General features: G+C 48.3%; 1 pseudogene; it reads left to right on the top strand.

The window, feature by feature from the left end:
* The first annotated feature begins 419 nt into the window (after positions 1–419).
* Positions 420–538, top strand: LOC146817892 (5S ribosomal RNA; annotated as a pseudogene).
* The last annotated feature ends 24,408 nt before the right edge of the window (positions 539–24,946 follow it).

The raw sequence follows: 24,946 nt of genomic DNA on the forward strand, positions 1-24,946 counted from the left end.
GGACCTGGATGTTAGGCTGCGTGACAGGAAGAGGAGTGGAAATGACCGGCGCCCCCCGCGCCTAGAGGCGGGATGCCCTTAGTAGCGCCACGGGACTGGACCTTCCCCCAGGGCAGAAAAGGGGGGTGAACGAAGTGACGTCATCAGGGCGCGCTGAAAGGCTATTTGAATCCGCACCCCGCCATCTTCAGCCTCTTTGTCCATTTGAACCTCCGGCAAGCTGCAGGGGCACATCGTCGACGTGGAGGGAGTTCGAGTCGGGGGAGTGTTGCGTGTGGCACAGGAGGTTTGAGGGGGCCTAGGCGTAGCTCGCCCACATGGGGTCTGTCGCGATAGTGTATTTAATTAATTAATTCATTTTGGAGCGCGATGCGTCCCGCTGCCATATGCGGGGGACGCGCCGTTGTTTTGCGTGTATTTCCGTCGAGCATACCACCCTGAATGCGCCCGATCTCGTCCGATCTCGGAAGCTAAGCAGGGTCGGTCTTGGTTAGTACTTGGATGGGAGACCGCCTGGGAACACCAAGTGCTGTAGGCATTTAAAACAAAGATGAAACCAGCGGTGGGTGCACGCGCGCTGGTGGTGTAAAATTAGCATAACATTTTTGATCAAGGCCGCGTGGCGATATGAACCATACTGTTTGTACTGCGAAGCGTCTCGCTGCGATATGCGAGGAGACGCCCCCCCCCTTTTGTTGTCGAGGGTATTCGCGCTAAAGTTTTTCGAATAATAATGCGTTTTGCACATACTGGAGTGTCAGATGCGGGGGACGCGCCGATGTTTCGCGCGTATTTCCTATAAAAGGCAGCGTTTTGATAGGAACATTACTGTTATTAGTGCGAGGCGTCTCGCTGCGATAGGCGAGGGGACGCCCCCCCCCCCTTCCTTGTTGTCGAGTGTATTCGTGCTAAAAGTTTTGGGAACAATATTGCGTTGCACATAATGGAGTGTCCGGTCGGTTGCCGTGATGCGGCACGTGGTGAGAGGCAGTGGGTTTGAACAATTTGGCCGTTCGCACCCATAGTTGTTGGTGCAATTGTTTGGTGAAGCAGCGGCTATACAGCGCTACATCTAGGCATTCGATGCTTGCCATATTATTTCACCAAATGATCACTCCCCCGCTTACCCACGCAGGCAGCGGGAGTGGCTCGCGGTTGGATTTTTCCTTAGAGCCTGATGAGGCGAGGTAAAGACACCCTTGAGATAAGTTCATGGTCCTCCAACTTCTACACAGGGGGGTCGAGCCCTGTATGGCGGCGGTGGAGCGATACTATCCACGCAGCTCAGGAGGCGCGGTTCGCCTAAAACAGCCAGAAGTTAGCTCACAGGTACAGAGGGGGGCCGCCCCGTAGCGGGTATGATGCGGCTAAGATGTGGCTTGCGGTGAGAGGCGGCCCTCGGCTTTCGCATCGCTTGCGCTTCATGTCAAAGTCATTAGACCGGATCTTGGTATATATTCTACTTACGATTGGGAATGTTGCTTTCTGAATGCGCTGCATGCCAAAGAACTTTTTCAGGGCACCATTAGATCTGCCAGTGCGCGTCATGCAAAGAACTTTTCAAGGCATCATAGTCCGGTGATTTGTTCTTCTGTATCCTTGCTGTGAACGCGTATGTATAACAACATATATAGCGGAGGTAGTTGTATTACATAATATTAGAAGACTTGCGCATCATGCCGCCGGCTTCCGGTATTTGCGGTTATTTATTGTCCTGGAACTGTAAGTTGTGTACCGGTGGGTGATTTACAGTGACTTACTTTTATCATAATAATTAGCATAAGATGTAAAACTATATGTCTAATCATGGTAGTCGTTTCTCAGGGTATCAGAAGTCGTTGCTGGGCATCATGCCGTCGGCCCCCTGGACTTGCTGTACATCCATGCGTCATGCTTGGGTGGAACGGGAGAGTCGGACGAGGCAGAGGTATTAAACATATGCAGTCAGGTTAGGGGGGTGGATTGGTAGAAGTGCCTAATGTGCCATCATTTTGCGCAGTCCAAGTTCATGAATTAACTGTTTCGCCTGTAATTAGGCCCGCTAAACCAGTCTTAGATGATTGGGTATTCTAAGGGGCCATTCGTAATAACACTGGTCATTCATTCGCTTTTAGTGGGCATGCGCTGCGCATGGAAGTTCATCCCATTCCTGCAACTGGGGGTTTCAGCATACTTGTACACCGTCGGGAATTAACGACTTCATCGATCTTTAGGAAAGCACATTAATTGTGCGGTGCGGTTATTATTGGCCAGCAAAACCCGTCGGGGCTGACGGGGTAGTCCATAGGGGTCACTCAGGCACACCCAGTTGACATGCACTGCATGTTAAAGTACATCTCATTGCTGCAAAGTGTGTTTAAACACACTGGGTCTGTGTCTCCAGTCAGTTCCCACGGTTAAGGAGTCATGCTGTTCTTATGTACATTTCAAATTGAGACAGGGAGTTACTTTTTCATTTTATCTGCACCTGAATTATTGGCCGGCCAAGGAAGCTGTACACTTGCATTGTTTAAGGTCCCGGGTGCCATTCCCGGCGGGCACACCAATGCATACAAAGGCCGCATGCTAATAGCGGGTATTCTTACTGGTGGGTGTACAAGTTATGCCAATTGGCGCGGTAGCACACCGCTGCGCACAGCAACTGCACGCTAGTAGAGGTCATTGCTTCCGGGTGGGCGTACGCTTATTACCACTCTCGGTACATTGCAAGGAGTCAGTGGGATAGGGGCTGCACGTGGAAATACTAAGAGCTGACCCAGCCCAGTTTCAATAGGCGCCGGATGGTACCTGAATCGACACGCTATAGGTCACCTGGTACAATGCATATACAAGTTCTCTAAACAGCAGGATTTGCGGACTGGCTTTCCTTCATTGATAAGGTACACGTTAGAATAGGCTTTTGCAGGCACAGCTGAACAGAACTTTGCGTACTCGGGTAGCTCCCATTACACCAACTCCAGTAAGGTTATGTAGTCCAGTTGGAACTCTGTAGATCTAAAACCGGACAATGCTGTTATTGTAAAGGCAGCACATACTCATTTCCGTTTTATGTTACCAGCAATAAGGAAATCAGCCATTGGTCTCAGTCACTTTTAGTACGTTTGGTCCCAATACTCCCGTCAGGGGCAATAACCAAGTTTCCTGGGGGTAACACGGTACGGTTAAAATTGCCAGTCATAATGGTCCTGGTGGCTAAGTCTCTGAGGAATGTATAGCAGCTTGTTTACCTTATAATCTCTTGATTTACCAAAATGAAAAGACACTACACAGGTATTTATGTCCAATATATAGGTATTTATGGCTAAATATACTCTACGAATCACTTGATGAGATTAGAGCCAGGTAAACATTTAAAGATCAACAATTCTCAATAAATGAAGGACAAAAATGGCTGTAGCCCTAGGGGCTTGCTCATGGTGCTGCTAAAAAGTCAGGAAACAGATGAATTTTTTTCTGCTTACAATTACCCTTGAGCCGCTAGTGCGGGGGAACCAATTCTGGCATGGATGTAGTTTCTTGTTATGTTTTCACGGTGATGCCAATAAGTGTTAGGAGACAGTGGAAAAACATTCTCGAGGCCTGGTTGCAGGAGGACACTTATGAAACCCAAATTTACAATTACCAGTTTGTGCCGATATGGAACAGATAATTTATTCCTTTCACGTTGGCGTCTTCTGCGAGGGACATTATAACTGTTAGGGTAGTAGTCAGTTTGGGGCGGAACGGTGAGTATTGTGGCGTGGGCTACCGGGTCTGATTAGTTACCAGGCAATAAATTAAATCATCCAGCCGCTGCTTCCCTCGACCAAGGGCAACGCCATATTCACATAGTGTAGGCCATGCGGGGGTGGGAGGAATTAATATAAAGAAGCACATAGCAGAGGATACGGTAACCGGAGGCTCCCTGGTAAAGATGGTTATGGGGTACAAGGTACAAACTTCACCTCGGGCACAGGGTAATTACCCGGCAGGTGCTACATTATCATGGTAACTCAGCCATTTATACCCCTGTGGCAGCCTGCAACCACAGGTCGTAACAGTAAGGGGCGAAGCAAAAGCAGCCTTTTTATACCCCCGTGGCGGCCTATAACCACAGGGCTTAACCAGTAAGGGGCAAAGCAACACCTCTCACAAAGGGAGCAGCCTTGTCAGTGGGTGGAGCAATAGCTCAGAGGGTGGCAGTGCAGGAGTCCAGCCCAGCGCAAGTCCGGCTCAAGAAGGTCTGTTGATGGACACAAAAATAGGTAGCATAGCTGAGTGGTTTTAGGCTCAAGGAGGTGCCTGGTTGGTAAGTAACTATGAATGATGTCAACAGGTAACGGTATGGGGCAGTAGTTCTTCTTTGTCTGGCTGGCGACAAACGGGACTGACCTGCTGGTAGTCCCGGACGTCACCTGACTGGTGACAGATTTCGGACCCCTGGGGTCCTGGTCTTCATGGGCATATCGAAGAGGCATACCGGAGAGGCTCGGGAGAGTACACTTAGGGTTGCACTAAGGTTGCAGGCATCCCGGTGGGCAGATTTGCTATTGTAGGCCCTAAGGGACTAGTTTCCTTGGGGAGGGAGGTGGATATCATAAAGTAAAAACAGGAGATAGTGTTGGGCCTTCTCAACTAGGTGGGCATTAAGAGAGGCTTCTGGACAATATGCCTGCTACTGAGGTTAGTTGCCAAGATATTTATCTAACGCATTCTGGGGCCTGGTAAATTATCACTTGACTGTAAGAGGGAGCGCTATTACGCCACCGCTCAATGACCATTGGTCTGAAGGGAAGTTCTATATGTGGTCGGTAGGATAACGCAGGCAGTATAAGTTAAAGGGGTTCTGGTTAAGGCCAAGGACAAGCTAGGGAAGAAAGTGATACGGGCGACCAGTAAGAGGAAGGCAGCGGGTCCAACACTTCCTCCGCTATCCCGGGAGTCCAAGGGAGTCTAATTGGGTGTCGCTAGCATCTAGGCACCCGTACGGGCGGAAATTTTATGGAGGGCCTGGGATAGTAGTTCCCTTTAGGATAACGGTGGAGGAAATACAGCTGGTGACAGGTTCCGGGCAGGGGGTCATGGAGTAATTCAGGGCAAACAGGAGATAGTGTTAACTAGTCTCTTCACAATTCGATAGTCACTGAAAGGGGGCAGGTAATGCATCACAGGACGGCCCAGATAACAAAAGAGAGAGGTGGAATCAGGATGGAGGTCATAATTTTGGTAGACGGGCAGTGGCTCATATAAACAATGCTAGGGGCCATTTGGGAGCACAGTTAGCGCGGGGGAGGGCGAGCGTGCCAGGGAGCTTCTCGCCCTGTGGCGGTTAAACAACTGGATGGCCCCCAGAAAGGGGTAGGAGCCACATGTGCAGAGGGTAGGCGGAAGGGGGGATTGGCCTGCTGGTGGTCCCTGACTCTTCTGCCCTAACCCACAACCTATGGACTGAGGTGAACCCTGGGGAGGCTGCCTGAGTGCAGGTACCCCGGTGGGCATGCCAGTGTGCCATGAGGGGCCCTGGTTTACAAGTAGTGCAACTGTTCGCTGTAGCGCGTTGGGGCCTCCTGGCACAATGTGCACAGCAGAGTGGGGGCTTGGTGGGCCGAGATGGCCAAGTTCAAGTGTATGGCCAAGTTCAAGAGTTCAAATGTAATCTGGGGCATATCTTCTTTACTGCCTTTGACAGGCCAAGGCCACTAAAGTGTACGGCCAAGCTCAAGTTCAAGTGTAATGTTGTGCCTAATTGCCCGGCAGCCTTCGTCAAGTTAATACCACTAAAGAGTGATGCTTTGATAATTGTATATCCAAAAGGGATACTGTTACTCTCGTGTTGGTCACTGGTGAATTACCTGTTTCGTGAATAAAAAGGCTACGCCATGAACAACACGCTCTGTTTCTGAGAGTCCTTGGGCAAATGGGAAGAGTGAATGTCATGATGTGCGCCTACTATGACCGGCGCCCCCCGCGCCTAGTGGCGGGACGCCCTTAGTAGCGCCACGGGACTGGACCTTCCCCCAGGGCAGAAAAGGGGGGTGAACGAAGTGACGTCATCAGGGCGCGCTGAAAGGCTATTTGAATCCGCACCCCGCCATCTTCAGCCTCTTTGTCCCTTTGAACCTCCGGCAAGCTGCAGGGGCACATCGTCAACCACCCACCCACCCGGCAAGAGAGCGAGGGCGGAACTGTGACAGTTAACAACAAGCAAGCGCAACAATGGCGGTTAAACAACTGGATGGCCCCCAGAAAGGGGTAGGAGCCACATGTGCAGAGGGTAGGCGGAAGGGGGGATTGGCCTGCTGGTGGTCCCTGACTCTTCTGCCCTAACCCACAACCTATGGACTGAGGTGAACCCTGGGGAGGCTGCCTGAGTGCAGGTACCCCGGTGGGCATGCCAGTGTGCCATGAGGGGCCCTGGTTTACAAGTAGTGCAACTGTTCGCTGTAGCGCGTTGGGGCCTCCTGGCACAATGTGCACAGCAGAGTGGGGTCTTGGTGGACCGAGATGGCCAAGTTCAAGTGTATGGCCAAGTTCAAGAGTTCAAATGTAATCTGGGGCATATCTTCTTTACTGCCTTTGACAGGCCAAGGCCACTAAAGTGTACGGCCAAGCTCAAGTTCAAGTGTAATGTTGTGCCTAATTGCCCGGCAGCCTTCGTCAAGTTAATACCACTAAAGAGTGATGCTTTGATAATTGTATATCCAAAAGGGATACTGTTACTCTCGTGTTGGTCACTGGTGAATTACCTGTTTCGTGAATAAAAAGGCTACGCCATGAACAACACGCTCTGTTTCTGAGAGTCCTTGGGCAAATGGGAAGAGTGAATGTCATGATGTGCGCCTACTATTTGAAATAACGGCTGGCGGACCACCAAGCTGACAGGACGGGACTCCGATGCTGCCGCGACGGGGGTACAGAGACTGCCAAAGTTGTAATCATGCCCTGAATCAGGCGCTTAGTTGCACTCCCTACTTACTCTTACGTGGTTGGCAAAAGACGGCAGAAAAGGTGCTTGGTAATTCGGTATGTTTGACAGGAGTTGTCCAATGTATGGCTCCTAAATTTGGGAGGAGCCAGGGTTTGGATTTTTTAATTTTAGTACTGGAAAAGGTTAATTCTGTAATTTTAGAAATAGCAAATCTCACCCTAATAGCACTGTGACAAAGAAGACTAGAACACAGAGATGAAACATTTTTTCAGCATCATTTTAATAGATATCATTTACAATATATTGTTTCAATTAATATGTAAATGGAATGAAAATACACATTCGAGCAGTGATTTCATTATACAACGTGTTTTCAGGAAACATGATGGCTGCTTTTCTATGGTAATATTACATCAGAGCTATTGTATTATTCAATTACATTTGAGTAGATAATTCTAAGAAACAGCTGAATATTACAACATACTTTTCCCCAAACGCACAAACCATAATCTGTCACATTCAGCACCACTACAATGCATGAAATATGCTGTTCCGCCCTGCCTACACACTTTAATTTATTGAGTTTGCATTTTTTTGTTGGCTCAGTTATTGAACTAATGAAATAATGCCTCATGGACTGAGATGACAAATTCACCCTCCCACAGTCTCCTGTGCAGACAAAAGCTACATCGAAATCAATATGTTTCGAAATATGAAACATGGGGGACATTAATGTTTCCCCTGTTTTGCAGTGTGACAGCAACCAGAGAATATATTTGTTGCTGTTCATAGAGCCATGTGCATTTAGGTGCAGTCAGTGATATAGTGTACATGGAAACAATTGCAAAAGCCAAGGGATTCATTACTCCTTCACTCGTTGTTAGGTATATGAGAGAGAAAAACTGCTTTCCTTTCCAAGCATGGTTTGTAATTCATTGTATTGTGAATCCATATGGTTTGAAGGAATAAAGAGCACCTAACGAAATGACAGACTGAAGAGCTGAGTCATCAAAGGGACAGGATGACTAGCCACTTATGTCATGTGTCACTGCTTGCAATCATGCCAGCTATGCATAGGAAAAGATACACACACAAATAAACACACTCAGGGGGATATTCCCAAGGACTTATCTCCGATTTATCTCCACCTTAACGCATCAAAAGTGGAGAAAGACCCAACACCCCATTCACAAGCTGGTGCAAACTGCAGAAATCGTCAGTATTCCTGTGATAACTGCCCCAAAATGTATCACCACGGCGGACACCACCAACAAACCCTCATGAGATGCAGAGTAGGCGTTCCCATGCAAACACACACGAAAAAACCACAACACCACTTTCACAACGAACTGCTAGATCTGCGAAGCGAACCAAAAAAAGTCGATAAGCCGCGGTGCCGCAGGTATTTAACACCTGCCTCAAGCAGGTGTAAAGACGGACGACTACCTGCAGTAGGCAACGGAGCCCCGCACACAGCCACACCCAAAGAACAAACAACGCCATGGAGCTACTCATCATGTAGCTCGGAGCCCCAACAGGACCACAATACCCACCGCCACCACCCCCAGGACCGCCACCACCCCCAGGACCCGGACCAGCCCCTCCCAGACCACAACAGAGGCAGCGCAGAGTAAGTAGCGAACCTACCGAAAACACACCACTCTCACAGACCTAACGCCCGAGGAACTCATTGCCCAGTACAGGATTAAAAGGGCAACCATCCTCCGCATCATGACCCACATCACCCACAGGCTGATGGTCCCAACACAGCGGAGAACCAACATCCCTCCGCAGACAAAGCTGCTGGCTGTGCTGCACCATTTGGCCTCTGGTACCTTCCAACCAACAACTGCCAGAGTTGGAGGGGTCTCACAGCCAGCCCTGTCAAAGTTCATCACACTTGCCCTGGATGCCATCCACAGTTTCATACCACAGTACCTTCACTTCCCCAATACTGCGCAGCAACAGCTGGAGACAAAACAAGGCTTCTACACCATAGCCGGATTCCCAGCCGTGTTGGGGGCAATTGATTGCACACATGTCCCACTTGTGCCCTCTGCAGATACTGCACACCACTACCGCAACAGAAAGCATTGGCATTTCATCAATGTGCAGGCAATAGTGGACACCGGGGACTCTTCACCAATGTTGTCGCCAACTACCCAGGCAGTGTGTGTATGATTCCTTCATCTTCCGACAGTCCATCATCAACCAGCGCTTCCAGGATGGCACATATGGAACGGGACTGCTCGTTGGTAAGTGCCAAATCAACACATCACACACCCCAAAGCCACCAACACACACCACACAACTGTGGGAATGCACATGTGACCAAACCACATACAACATGTCAAACTACACGACCACCTACCAGACACGACTACACCACTCTATGGTTATCCTGGGCTACCCCTGCACCCAATACAGACATTTCATGGCACCACAGTCACACAACAGCTGAACGTGTGGAGATGCGGAATGCAGCCATGTGCAAGGATGCAAGTGACCCATGAGTGGAAATGTACGCAACGAGAAGTGAGGCGTGGATATGCAGGACATACATGGGAATGCAAACAACTGATATGTCCATGCAGACCACAACTGCTGGTGACTGCAGAGTAGTGAGCACTGGACGCAACCATGTCACCCCAGGCAGTGGGTCAGATAGTGGAAGTGTCACATGCTGCATCCCCCCTGTGTGCGTGAGCGTAGTGGGTTGACCCTGAGTATGCCAGAGTTGTGCGGGGGTGTGGTGAAAAAACCCCGTTGCGCAGGGCGTGGTCCACTCCCGGGAAGGCTAACGTCACTGACAGTGCAGCGCCTCGCGGCTTGTCATGAGGCCGACCCAGTGAGAAGCGGGGCCTGCGACCCTGTGCGCCTGCTGCACCCCAGGATGCTGATGCACAGACCAGGCCTGCCCGCCCCAGTGCACCAGTGCCGCACTGCTCACCTGCCGACATCGTCGAGTGTCAAAGAGGGCCCAACACGTGCCGGTGCAAGCACCATGCCCCAGTCCCGCGACCTCTGTAGCCTCCGCAGGTTATCGCTGGCCCCCCCGATGCTGGTGCACATCACTCCTTACTATTTGACATGCTCCACTGGCGTCCTCTTTGGCCCAGTAGATCCCACATGTGGAACAGTGTCCTGAGTCCTGAATGGCAGTGACCCCAAGTCCGTGGCAGCGGCCACAGCAAAAGACTCCCTTCGATCAGTGAGGTATAATTCCATATCGCAGGCCTGCGACACGTGGTGCCACTAACCCTGTGTGCCATGGGTGACCGTCATCCTCCGGCAGAACATCGTTGGTGTCTGAGCCTGTGGCCTGGGGGGTTGTCATCAGCAAGGGACAGGTACGGACTTGGTGTCTGGCCTGGGTCAGTGGCATTCATATCGGCCATGTTGTCGGACACAGCTGGCATGTGCCCTCTTCATCATACCCTGGGGGTAGGCCTCCCATTCTCCCCCGTGACACTACGCGGAAGGCACCCATGACACATGTGAGGCCCTGCATTGCGCTGATGACCCTACCCCAGTCTCCCGCAGGTCAGCGTCCCGTGATGGTGGACCCGTGTCGGACGTTGTGCATCCCGAGCCACTAGCCCTGTGCGACTCAAGTCATTCCCCCTTGTTGTACTGACATTGCATTTCTGAGTGCCTGATGACTGTTGGAGTTGTAGCCAGCACCAGCTACTCCCTGAGGGCTGGCTTACACTCACCCCACACACAGCCAGCACAGTCGTCACTGTATTAGTGGGTCTGCCATCACATCCTCCCGAACCAAGTATTGACACTTTTCTCCCTGCACTGTCACGGGTGATCAAGGATATGAACTCTGCCCTTGGATGATGACACCCCTCAGAGACCTGGACACACCTGCCCAGAGGCAGTACAATGCGGCCCACATATGCACTAGGGGCTTCATTGAACGCACATTTGGCGTGTTGAAGTCACGTTTCAGGTGCCTGCACGGCACAGGTGGAAAGCTCCTGTACAGCCCGGACATCGTGTGCAAGATGATCGTTGCATGTTTTGTGTTGCACAACATCTGTGCTCGCACCAATGCCCCATGGATCCCAGTTCCAGAGGTACCGGGCGATGATGGTGACGATGGGGCAGGTGGCCCACATCCCACTGCAGCTGCAGCAGGAATGGCCCGTAGGAACTCGATCATTTACACTTACTTCTCATGAGCACGGCACATTGTGGCCGTCCATGGCAATCATGGGACAATAGAAGATGTCCAATTGCACTGCATGTGTGATTAAAACATATTTGCAGGTTACAGGTTGTACTTGTACATTGTCATGTTACATTTTCCTGCGCTTTCAGATGTGATTTGCTATGTTGTGCACATTTGCGGAGCCAGTTGTGTCCTGTGTTCTGTTGTGGAGGGGTTGCTCTTTGTACCGGGATGTTGTCAATGTCGAGGTGCACTTCTGCTTATGTCCCTATGCTGCACGGTGGGCGAGTCGCTCCTGCGGCTCTGATTTGTCTGCCACTGGTCTCTTTCATGCGGTGTGCCTATCGGTTCTGTTCTTCCACGGTGCTTGGATGTTGTGGTGTACATGTTGTCTTCTGCAGTCGGTCAGGGTGCATTCGTGGTACTCCGTTGTTGATGTATTTTTTTCTGTGGCATTTTCCGTATGCTGTTCTTGTGCTTTTTCCTGCATTACGCGTGAGTATTGCTGCCCTTGCTCTGGTTATCACTGTTTTCTTATCGCGCTTTGGCCCATCGCAGGTTTTTTGGCGTTGCGGTTTGTGTTTTTATCTCCGTCTAGGTGGTTGTATCGCAGGCATTGGCCGCGGTTTCGGCAAGCTATCGCATGGGGCTGCCTTGTCGTGAATTCCACGTTGACACGGGATTATTTTCCTGTGATAGGCTGCGATGTTGAGAGTTGCGTTAAGCTACTCTTGCAGTAGTTATCACACGGTCTTGTGAATATACCCCTCAGAATGTCAAATATTGCAAACTGATCTGCTTATTTTAGTTTTGCAAAATGTAGGACCTGTAACCCTCCCTTTTTTATTAGCAAAAACATTCTAATCTGGTCCGTTACTAGCACGTCAGAAGTGAACCAAAACTACAAATTACAGAATTAATTATGAAGTTATATCACTGCTCTGGGTCAGACAACTTATTATCAATAACACTCATTTTCTTCAGCTTACAAGGTTGAATGACAGACCCAGTGATTTTCTGATTCTGTACAGCTTTTGTCAGTAAGGACTTAAACATCTGAGTTAACATAACATGTGCATTTGTAAAGCACACATTCACCTGTGGTGCTGAACAACAGATGCTTATTGTTACCCGTCAGTACTCATTTTATCAACCTCAGAAGGAAGAAAGGCTGAGTGGACCCACCGGGATTTGAACTTGTGGCCATGAGGCCAAACACAGTTCCCTACAGCGAACACATTAGCCCACTAAGCCACCAGACCCTGCTACTTTGCTGTCACTGTAGTTGAATATCAAACAGAATAAAATCGATCACCCAATATTTAATTCAGTGGGCAGGAATTAATGATAGAAGTAGAGGCATATTGAAAGGAAGGGATACAGACAGGGAATTACATTTTGCTTTCAATAAAACAACATTTACACAGGGCAAACTTTACTTTTAACATTGTTGCAAGCAAAACAATATGTAAATGACGTTTTTAGGTTTTGCCTGCACTGCGCTTGTGTTATGCTTGTGAAATCTCTTGTATTTAATGTATCTTAAAAGGGGGCTCTTATCAGTTCCCAAATGCCGAATTACTAATTTAGTTCGCTTTTGTGTGGAACCTTTTTAGGTCACGCCTGAGTCAGCACGCAAGCGATCCTCTGTGAAGATCTGTGGTTGTTTAGTACGGAGAAAATCTTCGCCCACTGGCTTGTGTGTTTGTACTTTGTAAATGCCGGCATCTGATTCCTTAATAGGCTTGTTGGTCCCTCCTTAATACAGCCATGTCGTAATTTGTATCCTCCCATACCTACTGGCCCCTTTACTTGGTTGTTACACTGTACTTGTACTTTTTGGGGGATCCTGTTCTGGTTTACTTTGTTCCTGCCCCCTCCTGTTGTACGTGTTCTCCATCCTCCTGCCCACTGTTGTCCTCTTTCCCTTCAGCGCTATGCACACACACCGCCTCATGCGCTTCCCGGCACTGGGGGCTGAGGCAGGGCAGCCTCCATTGGCTGTCAGCGGAGCGGGTTCTGAGTTTGTGACAAGATGGCAGCCGCTACCACCGCCGACCTAAGCTGCTGCTGATCGAGGGATCCCACAGGACGTGCAAAAACCAGGGACGTCTCCCCATCTAGCTCCTCCTCTTCTTTCTCCACCTCCCTGTTGATGAGGTGCGCCACCGAGCGGCTCCGAAACCGTGCACGTCCCAGGAAGTAAGAGGAAGGTAAAAGATCTGGGGTCGGGGCTGGCAAATGGGATTGACAGTACTGAGCTATGATCTATTTAAATAGTGGGCAGGTTAAATACAGTTTAAAAGCTCTGGTAGCTTCTTTTATGCCTTAATATGAGTGCTAAATCTGTCAACTGTGTCCCTGTACTTCACATGAGGATTGTGTGGAACATGAATAACACTTAAAGTTTTGCAGAAGAGTCATAACGAATCAGATGTGGTAGTGCCATGCTTATAGCGTGTTGTCTGACTGGAATTCTGGCAGTCATAACTCAGTACATGCTTGCTGCATGGCAGACATTTAAGAAGTACTGTGAAACCAGGCCCCGGTTGTGCATGCTGAAATACAATCAGATATTGTTCACTACCGAGGAAGAATGCCAAGTAGCAAGCTAGTCCTGGCATGTATAACAACTCACTGTTGGCGCCTCCTTCACCATTCAGAGCAGTAAAGGACTGCTTTGCTTCCTCCGGCATGCCTGCTGGGGATAGCTCAAGAGCAGATTAATGTGGTTAGGTAAGAGCTGGAAGGTTGCCGAACAGCTCATGGGCCACAGGGGTTGCAAAAACATTTGCATTCCTTTATCTGGTAGTGTCTCAAACAGGACTTGTGTTCATGGGTTATTTCACAAGTGTTACTAGGACATTCTCAGTGCTTGGTTAAAAAAACAAGATGTGGGGAGCTGGATAGATAGCAAGACGTACAAGTCGATACACAAAAGTCCTTTGAGGGATCGCCATGTATTTTCTCTAAGTAATGTTGGCACCGTTGGGCATGCTGGTACCTAGAAGCTTTAAGGCCAAATGTGTGATACGCAATTGTGCTCACTCACCCACAGCCATCCGATAGCCCTGGTTTACCTGTATATACTTTCTTATATCACATCAGGAACTGAAGCTGGGAATAATAGCTGACCTTCCGTCAGTCAGGAACGGTGCCCAACAATTAGCAAAGGCTGTGTAAAGGTGTAAAAATCTAGTGTTGTATTGCTCGAAAAGAGTAGAACAGGTATTTATAAACATGTCCTAACCCAAGGCACAACGCCTTGAAGTGTCTTCAGTGAAGAACTGGGGGGCAGATTTACAAGAAAGTGATGCATCTGTAAAGATGCGTCAATTTTCCATCGCCACCCTGAGAAACCCTTGCGCCACTATGGATGCGCCATTTTTACAATACGGCGTACCATGGCGCAAGGATTGACAGATGCGTCAGAAATTCTGACGCATCTGTTGACGCAAAAGTCACGCATTGCTGGAGTCGTGTCGCAACCACGACACAACTCCAGCAATGCATGGGAGGCCTATCCTCATAGTGCTGTGTCACTCCTTACACCTGCTTCAAGCAGGCGTAAGAATTTGACGCAGTGGCGTCCTAGAAGTGGTGCAGTGAAATCTTGTAGATCCCACTGCGTCACTTCTACAAGGCTTTTTTGCGGTGGAACGCCCACGCTGCATACATTATACCTGACGCAGGTATAATGTGACGCAGGGCGTTACAACATGACGCATCTCCCTAGATGCGTCACGTTGTAAATCGGCGGCATTTTTACGCTGCTGCTGCATCAAAAAAAGTGACGCAACTGCTGCGCAAAAATGACACAAGGGCCTTGTAAATCTGCCCCTTGGTTTAAGGCTTCAAAGTGGGGGACAACAACAGGTGATATGGAATTCCTGACGATCTGTGGATATTTTACCATTTTGGTTTCCCACCATAACTGTAGATATTCAAAAACACATTGTAAACATCAGTGCTGGGATTAACAAATTGTATGGACTTTTAAATTCAGAACGCAAGCTAGTATGTGTGAAAAAGGACCCAATGCTTGACAAATTCATAAATAGAGTTTTACCAGACAAGCCATAATCAAATTGTGCTGGTCCATTTATCAGTTTGACTAGCATCGTTACCCTAGGCCATACACAATAAAAAGCTTGACACTTCGAGCAGTGGCGCTTAATACCAAGGCGTTGATCCACAAAACATCCGAAATGTCCAGTCCTGTTTAGTTTACGCTTTCAGTTTCCTGCTGTTCTATGTTGAGTGTGAAAGTAGCAAAAAATTATAGTACAGTGGATGAATTTTCGTTCTCGCAGCTGACAACAGCCAAGTTGAAGTCTTCGAGTCAGGCCGCACAGTACTTTCTCCTCCGTGCGTCAGACCTTTGACTGTAAAATACCCTCCGTTTCACCTGAAGCACATCCTGCTATGTTTTTGGTTTTTACAGCAAATAAAACAACGGATTTTTTTTTTAAAACAAACTTTATTGATTTGACATAAAGTTCCAGTTGTCATCAATACATCTTATGTTACTACGATCAGAATCATAATTCTCCAATTTGCTAAACAATTTACACAGTAGTAGTGAAAAAGTAGTAATGATCGTTGCAAGTCTCAAATTTTTCCCCCACTCCCATAACAACTCCCTGGGCGTACTTCCATTCTCCCACTTAATTCTGATGCAAAGAGTTTAACGTTTCTCATGAAAAAACTGAAAATTGACTTAATCCAGAACTGAATAATATACATAAACACGCGGTTGAATAACTGGAGTTAGCTGTTTGTAGCCAAAGACCAGCATCTGCATATGTTGTAATCGGCGTTTAAGGGATCTCTGAGGAAAATCTCTGTTGATATATTTTGTATTGTAGGTGCGCAGCCAAAGACTTATTAATCACGTTATTTTAGGTCTGTATTTTAATAGTTTAGCTACCTTATTGATTTACCTGAATTAAACCTACCGATTAAAAGATGCTGATGTGCTTTTTCTTATTTTACAGCAAAATATTGACCCGTTAGGCAGCAAGAAACTCGAGGAAACATACCACAGTGCTGGATGGAAAATAAACATCTATTGATTTATCAAAGTTTTTCATAAACAAATATGGTATACGCAATGGTAAACTTTTCACAGGGGCATTTTGACCGGCAAAGAAACTGACACATTTTTGTGTAAAGTGTGGCGACACTTCACCCATGCGGTACATGCCAAGCACTTGTTGACACAATGCACACTTTGCGTATTTCAATATATTTATTACGAAGTGCAGGACCTTACCAATGGATTTTGCACACTACATACATTCACTCCAAAAATAAAACGTATTGGTAAAAAACATTGGGGCATATTTTCAAGGACCTATCGCCGAGTTATCGGCACGTTATCGCAGCCAAAGTTGCGATAACTTTATCGCCCCATTCACAAGCCGGTGCAAACAGCCGATATCACCAGTTTTCCGGCAATAGCCTCCTCAAAAAACATTGCCACGGATGACCCCGGCAACTATCGCTAATAAGATGCAGAGTAGGCGTTCCCGAGCAAAGAGCTGCGACAAAACCACTCCGCAACATTCTCAACGACCAGCCAGGTCGGCAATAAGATCCCAAAACAGGCGGTAAGGCGCGTTAGCAGCATGATTTTAACACCTGCTCTGACCTGGTGTAAAGTCGGACGACAACCGGCAGCAGCCAAGGGAGCACAGCCCAGAGCCAAACATGAAGAACAACAGATGCCCCCGAGCAACTGAACATAAAGCTTGGAGTCCCAATATAGCAACAACACCCACAGCCACCACCCCCAGGACCCCACCACCCACCCCCAAATTTGGAAAAAGGAATGCACATCAACTCCATGAAACCATGAACCAAACAAATCGCCTGAAGTCGCACAATCACAACACCTAACATACAGGTGTGGCCATAAAAATGGAAATCATACATTCATATCATATAATCCAAAAAAAACCTTTATTACAGAGTAAACAAAAACAACAATCTTGAAGAGGCATGGCGGGTCTTCTCTGGGCATTCTGTAAGTCCCTGCCTGCAAGACAGAAATACAGATAAGAAAGTGTAACATGTGTCCATCAAAGTACAGCGAGAGAGCGAAAGAGAGAGAGAGAGAGAGAGAGAGGGAGAGGGGGAGAGAGCGAGAGGGGGAGAGAGAAAGAGAGGGAGAGAGAAAGAGAGAGAGAGAGGGAGAGAGAAAGAGAGAGAGAGGGAGTGAGAAAGAGAGGGAGAGAGGGGGAGGGAGATAGAAAGAGAGAGAGAGAGAGGGAGATAGAAAGAGAGAGAGAGCGTGAGAAAGAGAGAGGGAGAGAGAATGAGAGGGAGATAGAGGGAGAGAGAATGAGAGGGAGAGAGAGAGAGAAAGAGCGGGAAAGAGAGAGAGAAGGAGAGGGAGAGAAAGAGAAAGAGAGGGAGAGAGAGTGCCGACACTGCGGACCCAGGCCTCCCTGCTCACCTGCAGCCACTGGTGGGTCTCCAACCATGTGCCGGTACACACTGCAGTCCCCCAGGTCCCTCATCTGAAACAGTTGCCAAAGACATGAATGGCAGAGTCCATAAACTAGCACACGCCATCATCGCTTGCCCGCCCCTGCGCACACAGGCTGCTGCACCCCAGCCCTTCCCGCCGCCCAATGGAGATTGCCCGCCCCTGTGCAACCAGGCCTGCACTGCCCGCTGGTTCAGGCCTACACTGCGGTCCAGCAGGGCTCACACTAATGCCACCAATCCGGACCGCCTAGATGGCGCATCATCGCAGGCTGCACACCTGCTCAGCACTTAAGGTGCCCCTACCTCAGTGCACCGAAAGACACTGTCCCGTGGCGGTGTGCCTGTGCCTGTGCCTGCCACAGTGTATTCCATACCACCAAGTCTGTGCAGCGCAAGCCATGGACCCTTTATGATTGAGTCCTGTGGTGCGGATGCCATCATGTCACCCCCGGCACTGGGCAATGTGTTGTGCCCGGGCCCTAGGCCCTCAGGCAGAAATGATAACCACACGGAGACACCCAGTTACAGAGTGGAAATGGCGTCTAGCACGTGCGCCAGGCCCTTTTTATTGGCAGGGTCACATGTCCTGTGACGTCTGTGCTGGATGGGTGTGGAGTGGGTGTAAACCAGCCGTGAAGGAGTAGCTGTGGCATGCTGACAACTAGACCTGTGAGCAGCAGATCATGTCCCAGGGAAGACCTGGGACATGAAGCGTTGTTGTCCCCCCTGTGAGCATAAGCGGAGTGAGCTGGCCTGGCGTTTGCCAGTCCAGCGTAAGGGTGTGAACAATGACCCCTGGGCTCTGGGCATGGTTCCGTCCATAGCTGGACAAAGAAGTAACTAGTGCGTGTGTCTCTTTTCTAGTGACGGTGCCACCCGGCACGCAATCGGCAATGTGTCACCCTGTGACCCAAGTCCCACAACATGAGCAACATGGACGTAAGGTGAAATCATTGACCCTACATGCATCCATACCTCCACACTTGAAAGATCATAGACATGACACATCAGTGTGAAAATAAATGTTTAACGCACATTTAGTGGAGTGTTGCAGCTGGAACACTACAGTGCCATGCAAGCCCCACTTTACATTTTTAGCCCGTGGAGGGCCAGCCAGAGTCCTTCACGGAATGACAAGTACATCAGTAGAGGAGGAGTTCAGTCCGGAGTCTGATAGCTGTGTCATTGGTGACCAAACAGAATATGGCAGTCCATTTCGAGGTCCAAGGTGAGTGTCACAGAGTGCATCGGGGGACAGTGGAAGATGATGATGTAGAGGGCAGAACCAAGCAGAAACAGGCGGAGATGAATGCTACCACTTCCTTCTGACCACGAGGGCAGATTCGTCCGCATATTCGCCCTCTGCTGTTTCATGTGCCTTACATGTGGGTGGTGGTGTTCTGTCTCCAGCACTGTGTGGCAGTGACACCTCAGGGGCCGGAGGTGGAATGTCCGCCGCAGTGTGTGGCACTGACACATCAGGGGCCGGAGATGTGGATGTAGTGGTAGCAGCAGCATGCATCAGCGCCAGGCCTTGTGGCAGCAATGCCATGAGGAGGGTCTTTATGGCATTCAGGGACCCAGCTACCTCTTGCTGGTGTGCAGTTGTGGCAGCAGCTCTTTCCGCAAGCGTCCGCTCCATGTTCTCCATGAGCCTACGAATGAGTCCCAACTCCCGGGTGAGCTCGCTGGAGCCACTCTGACTAGACAGTTGTTCTTGTCGCAGAGTCAGGACTCTGGCAATGTCAGCCATGGTTGGTTGGAGGGCATGGAGCGGACTGTCGGTGTCCGTTAGGGACTGTGAGTGGTCCCTAATGGGACTTAGACACCCACGTATGGCATCTAGTTTGTCTGCCATGCAATCGAACCCCACCTGCACCTGTTCAGCCAGCTTTTCCTGGCACCTCAACACACGGCATTGGAAGGCCATATGTTCGTCCTGGGGGTCCTGGGAGGCAGCTATGGTGGTGGGTGATGCCTGCTGTGTGTTCTGTGCAGGGGATGGGTTCTCCTTGTAGCAGCTGTGCTGCCCTGCTCCTGGAAGTGTGCTGCGGAGGCTGTCCACGAGTTGTTGGAGGCCGTCGGTGTCGAAGGTGTGGTGGTCCTCTTCGTCATCAGAGAAGAGAGGTTGGGACTGCTCTGCAGGAGGTGTTGAATTTCCCTCTGCAATGTGAAGGGGAGATGCAATTTAACATTGTGTTCACATGTATGTTGACGCATTGTACATGTTTACATTCGGACTGAATGAGAGTGTACATTGTGACTGTTTGTGCGGAGCTGTCTATATGATGCGGGACAGTGTACATTTCAACAACATCACTGATGTGTGTTTGTACTTTACATTGTCAACTCACATTTCCCTGCGATGCCATATGTGATTGGCCAGTTTCTGCACACAAGCGGTACTAGTTGTGTCCTTTGTTCTGTTGTGAATGTGTTGCGGATTGTGCCACATCGTTGTCAATGTTTATGTGCTCTGCATGTGATGTGTGTGTGCCGCATTTTGGGGGAGTTACCCCTGCAGCTCAGATTTGGCTACCCCTTATCCCTTACATGCGGTGTGCCTCTGACTTCTGTGCTTATACAGTGCTGAGATGTTGCATACTTGGGTGCATTGGCCTCTTGGTGGGATTTAGGGGTCTGGGGCATGGTTTGTCTGCAGATGTGCTATGCTTACTTGTGCATGTGTGCCATTGTGCCCATCTCTCCCTGTCCCCCAGTCCCTGTTCGGTACTCACCCTGTTGCTGTTGTGCCACCATCTCCCCACTGATGACTGTGGACACCATTTCCTCCATCTCATCCAGCTCCTCCTGTGGCGCTGGGCTCCCACCTCCATTTTGAACTGCTGCCTTCTGATTGTTTGCGAGTTTCTGCTTGGTTTTGCCCTTGACATCGTTCCAGCACCTCTTGAACTCTTCCATTGTCCTCTTCAGCACTCTGACTGCATTCACCTTGTCCACGATGGTCTGCCATATTCCATTTTTAGTTGCCAGTGACACAGTGGAGGTGATGAACAGTAGTTGATGGTGTTCTAGCACCTCCGTTATCAGGATCCTGTTTTCCTGCGGACTGAAAAGCTTTTTCTTACTCTTCTTGTCCTTGCCCTTCCCTGACCCTGAGGTCCCAGGCTGGTCCTCCGGGGGGGCTTGTGAGGTTCTGGTTGTCCTCTGCACTTGCTCCGGCTACCTCCATTGTGCTTCGCTGTTGTTTGGCTTTTGTATGTGTTTTTATTCCCAATTTTTATAGTGCATTTTCCCACATGTCGCGTGGGGGTTGCAGGCGTGTGGCTGGTTTTCGCTGATTTTTGTATCGTGATTTGCGTCATCGCTGCTTTTTTCGCGTTTGTGTTTTGCATTTTTGCAGTGTCACATTGATTTTAACGCGTTCACTTGACGCGTTGTGTTGGGTCTATCGTATGGTGCCACCATGTTGAGAATACCACGTTAACACAGTGTTATTTTTCCGCAATAGACTGGGATGTGAAGAGTTGCGTCAAGCTACTTTTGCGGTAGTTATCACACGTTCTTGAGAATATCCCCCATTGTCATTTACAACGTCAATAGCTCTAATTCACAAATGTGAGACCTATTTGCATTGCAAATGCTTGTTTTGTTAATTTCCCCTGGCTGAACGCATTTACCATACCTCTTCTAAAGCTGTTCACACTGTTGATGTCCCATTCACAGTCAAGATAAGATCTCTTCCCACAGCTTCTAACAGTATGATGGAATGCTCGCTTTTTATTACTTAGTTCTGTAAAGCAGTTGTTTTAGTCTTAGAACATTTGTGGCATTTTCTATTTATTTTTCAGTACATTTCTTTGCGCTTTGTGGGCATTATCGGATAGATTTTTTCAACTTAATCTATTTGTTATTTATGATCAGATTCTAAATGTTGTAATAAATATTGTGCGTTAAAAATAAAGTTAATATAGAAGAGCTATGCTATATTTTACCACTTAACAGGCAGCCACAAGTGCATTTAACTTGCAGACAACAGGGTCATGATTTGAATGGTGCAGCAGGTGCAGAAGAACCGGGCCCAAAAGTTGTCAGAACTCCTCTAAGCACATAATATTACTATATTGGACTACTAAACAGGCAGCCACATGTGCACTAACCTTGCAGAAAAAAGGGTCACGATTTTAATGGTGCAGCAAGTGCAGTGGCACTGGGCCCAAAAGTTCTCAGAACTCCTTTAAACACATAATATTACTATATGTGACTACTAAACAGGCAGTCAGAATTGTAGTTACCTTGCAGTTAAAAGGGACTTGATTTGAATGGTGCAGCAGGTGCAGTGGCACCAGGGCCAAAAGCTCTAGGCACCCTATTAAACCCAGATTATTGCTAAAATTCAAAACTAAACAGGCAGTCACATGTTCAGTACCTTGCAGACAACAAGGTCATGATTTGTATGGTGCAGCAGGTGCTTCGGCACCGGGCTCAAAATTTGACCGAATTCCTTTAAACACCTAATATTGCTATATTTACTACTATACAGGCAGTCACAATTGCAGTTACCTTGAAATTAAAAGAGGCTTGATTTAATTGGTGCAGCAGGTGCATTAGCACCAAGGTCAAAAGTTGTCATAACTCCAATAAACACCTTCTATTGCTAATTTTACATTAAACAGGCAGTCACAAGTTCAGTAATCTAGCAAGCGCTAGGGTCATGATTTCAATGGCCCAGCAGGTGCAGTGACACCGGGACCAAAAGCTCCAGGCACTCCACTAAACACAGATTATAGTAGCATTTTATAATTGAACAGTCAGTCATTAGTGCAGTTATTTTTCAGGCACTAGGGTCATGATTTGAATGGTGCATCAGATAGAGTGGCACCGGGTTAAAAAGTTGTCAGAATTCCTCTAAACACCAAATATTGCTACATTTTACTATTATACAGGCACCAGGGACAAAAGCTTGAGGGGCCCCAATAAACAAGGAATATTCCTAAATCTTACTACTTAACAGACGGTCACAAGTGCTGTTATCTAGTAGGCACTAGGGCCATGAATTCAAAGGTGCAGAAGGTGGAGTGGCACTGGGGCCAAAAGTTGTCAGAACTTCTCTAAACACCAAATAGTGCTATATGTAACTGCTAAATTAGAAGACACAAGGGCAGTTACCTTGAAGGCACTAGGGTCATGATTTCAACGGTGAAGCAGGTGCAGTGAAATTGGGGCCCAAAACTCTAGACACCACAGTTACAAGTTAAGTTATGATTTGAATGCTAAAGCAAGTGCAGTGTCACCAGGCCCAAACGTTGTCAGAAGTCAGAACTCCTCTAAACTCATAATATTGCAATTACGTCAATTCATTCTAATATTTACCTCTTTAATTTCATTTTTCAAAATGTTGCTCTTACATACTGGCACGATAATATTAGTAACAGTGCAATATATTGCCTTTTTGTACATGAACATGTCATAACACTTTAACAGACTTTATGTAACTTATATTGTACAACTACTCAGCAAGCTACAACTTACAACTAAAACAGCTTATTATTGATCACATAGACATTTACCAATTGTCTGTTTAATTTGCTTAAAAAGTTAAAACGCCACCTCATTTTATTTTACCTTTTTATGAAAAATGTGCAAGACCAGAATCTTTGAATTATGGACTGAACACAATCTGGCAGAATACTTTGAAGCCTCAGAGGATGGAGGTTGTTGAAAACTACCTGACTGCTGCTGCTCACACAGAGGAGCCTCAGGACAAGTTTGACTTCAGCTTCTATCGGGGAGGTGGCCATCAACTTGCCATGTAGGTTCAAGTAGGGAAACAATGCTGTTCACAATTGCTGTTAAGCAAAGCAAATTTGCTCAGAGCTGTGAATTCCACTCAGTATGAACTTCAGCAGTCCTAGGTTTAGTTACAGATTTAGAAGTCTGGGTATTGAAGGGGCACTCTATTTTACATATTGCTTCTTCCTCTGGTGCCGCTCTCCTTTTTAACGGCTATAACCCAAGCAACTGGGTTGGAACTGGTCTCACAAAAGACACCGGACCTGCCTAAGGCTGTTGCTAAGGCTAACCCTGTTTATGTTTTTTAATTGAATGAAGCTGAATCCACCTTGCTGCGAGCACCACCTGGAGGCCACAGCTTAATTGTTTTAAATGAAAGTATAAGTAAACAAACTTGTACCGGATGGGAGGTCATCACCTAGCAGTGGTTCACCTCTCCTCCACCCGGGCCACAGCTCATAAATGCTTTGGGTAGCTGCGCACGGCAAGAGTTCTGACTGCTGATTTGCAAATTATACCTCCCAAAAACAGCTGCCTAATTTATTATGTCAGACTAAGCATTTTGGTGCGGTGATGTGGACATCAACACTAAAATGCGCTAGCCTGACCCCTGATGAGTGGTACTTGGAAAGGCTGAGACGATGCATAGAAGTGTGTGGCAGATTAGCGTATGTGTGTGTGTAAGAGAATGTATGTTGTGTAGTGTGTGATGTGGGTTCTGAGGAACTGAATTATAAGTTGAGGCATACTTAGTGTGCCTCTCTTGCCAGACAGAGTAATGTGATTGTGTTGGACTTGGCCCTTCTTGCAGGGTCATCCCTAAACTTTTTGCCTTCCTCCTAGGTATGGCATGTTTGGTATGTGTGGATTGGAAATGATAAATGCTGCACAATGGTGTGCGCAGATTTATTTTCACTATTGTAGGAATGCCACTTTTAGAAGTTGGCATTTCTGTGTGCTGTGTGCCTGCCTGCATGTCTGTTTCTAGAAGTGACTGGGGCTGGTGAGGAGTGGGTGGCTCCAGGAGGGTAGGGGGAGGCAGGGTCAGTGAGAGGTCTGCAACTGGAATAGTGGGCGGAGAAATCCCCTGTCCCTGAATAGATCTGTGCCTGCCCTGTACAATGCTAGCTCCGCCCCCCTATTAACACCCCTCCCAGTGCCAGTTGGGACTGGAACTTCCAGGACCCTTCCAGAAGCTTCTAGACGCAGGGCAGAAAGGTGTATAAATACAGGGGCTGTGACCCCATGTGGGTTGTTGTGGTTGTGCTTGTCCTGACTTGGAAGGGACACTCTGCCGGGAGGAACCGCCGCGGGACCCAGATGGTGACTCCTGGGGGTCCCTGCGTGCTGGCTCTGTGCCCAACTTTGCCCCTTTACCTTCTACAGGACTTTGAGGAGACTCTGTTGGAGTGAAGACTGCTGCGCCAGGAGGATTGCCACCTTGATGAGTATGACTGTTCCCAGGAACTGCTACTTCATTTTTGTGGGCTGCCCTACTGCCTGCTGATCTTGCCCAGCATTGACTCTGCTCTCCTGCGTCCTAGCAGCTTGTGGACGCTATCTTTTTGTCCCTGAAGGTGAGGAGTGTCTGTCCCCTACAGCACAGAGCT

This window comes from Triturus cristatus, chromosome 6, assembly GCF_964204655.1.
Source record: "Triturus cristatus chromosome 6, aTriCri1.1, whole genome shotgun sequence".
In the NCBI taxonomy this organism is placed as follows: Eukaryota; Metazoa; Chordata; class Amphibia; order Caudata; family Salamandridae; genus Triturus; species Triturus cristatus.